This window comes from Arachis ipaensis, chromosome B1 (assembly GCF_059453495.1).
Source record: "Arachis ipaensis isolate K30076 ecotype BB chromosome B1, ASM5945349v1, whole genome shotgun sequence".
Lineage (NCBI taxonomy): Eukaryota > Viridiplantae > Streptophyta > Magnoliopsida > Fabales > Fabaceae > Arachis > Arachis ipaensis.
The window spans coordinates 121,958,507-121,959,748 of record NC_142436.1 but is presented as its reverse complement, the minus strand read 5'-3'; the positions used below and the strand labels follow the sequence as shown (position 1 = coordinate 121,959,748).

Here is a 1,242-nt window from a genome sequence, read left to right as displayed (position 1 = left end):
AATTAGAGGTATTTTGTTCAGAGTTCTCTGTCTGTTGCTGAGTGGATGATGGAAAAGGTTTACTATTGTTAAACCTATTTCTTCCACCATTATTAAAGCCTTGTTGAGGCTTTTGTTGATCCTTCCATGAGAGATTTGGGTGATTTCTCCATGAGGGGTTATAGGTGTTTCCATAAGGTTCACCCATGTAATTCACCTCTGCTATTGCAGCATTTTTAGGATCATAAGCTTCTTCTTCAGAAGATGCCTCTTGAGTACTGTTGGATGCAGCTTGCATTCCATTCAGACTCTGAGAAATCATATTGACTTGCTGAGTCAATATTTTATTCTGAGCCAATATGACATTCAGAGTATCAATTTCAAGAACTCCCTTCTTCATAGGCGTCTCATTACTCACAGGATTCCTCTCATAAGTGTACATGAACTGGTTATTAGCAACCATGTCAATGAGTTCTTGAGCTTCTGCAGGCGTTTTCTTTAAGTGAATGGATCCACCTGCAGAGGTGTCCAATGACATTTTAGCTAATTCAGACAGACCATCATAGAATATATCCAGGATGGTCCATTCTGAAAGCATGTCAGAAGGACACTTTTTGGTCAGTCCTTTGTATCTCTCCCAAGCTTCATAGAGGGATTCACCTTCTTTCTGTCTGAAGGTCTGAACATCCACTCTAAGCTTACTCAGCTTTTGAGGAGGAAAGAACTTGGCTAAGAAAGCCTTGACCAGCTTATCCCAAGAGTTCAGGCTATCCTTAGGATGAGAGTCCAACCATACTCTAGCTCTGTCTCTTACAGCAAAAGGGAAAAGCATGAGCCTGTAGACTTCAGGATCTACTCCATTAGTCTTAACAGTATCACATATCTGCAAGAATTCAGTTAAGAACTGAAAAGGATCTTCAGATGGAAGTCCATGAAACTTGCAGTTCTGCTGCATCAGAGAAACTAATTGAGGTTTAAGCTCAAAATTGTTTGCTCCAATGGCAGGAATGGAGATGCTTCTTCCATGTAAATTGGAATTAGGTGCAGTAAAGTCACCAAGCATCCTCCTTGCATTATTATTATTATTTTCGGCTGCCATCTCCTCTTCTTGTTCGAAAATTTCTGAAAGGTGCTTGCTGGATTGTTGTAATTTAGCTTCTCTTAGTTTTCTCTTCAGAGTCCTTTCAGGTTCTGGATCTGCTTCAACAAGAATGTTCTTGTCCTTGCTCCTGCTCATATGAAAAAGAGGGACAGAAAAATAAT

The 1,242-nt window shown here is 40.0% G+C and overlaps 1 non-coding gene across 1 annotated transcript; it reads left to right on the top strand.

Moving 5' to 3' along the window:
* The first annotated feature begins 571 nt into the window (after positions 1–571).
* Positions 572–679, top strand: LOC148578178 (small nucleolar RNA R71). Its single transcript, XR_015904617.1, has one exon. It is a non-coding gene; the product is annotated as a small nucleolar RNA R71 (small nucleolar RNA).
* Positions 680–1,242: the final 563 nt, after the last annotated feature.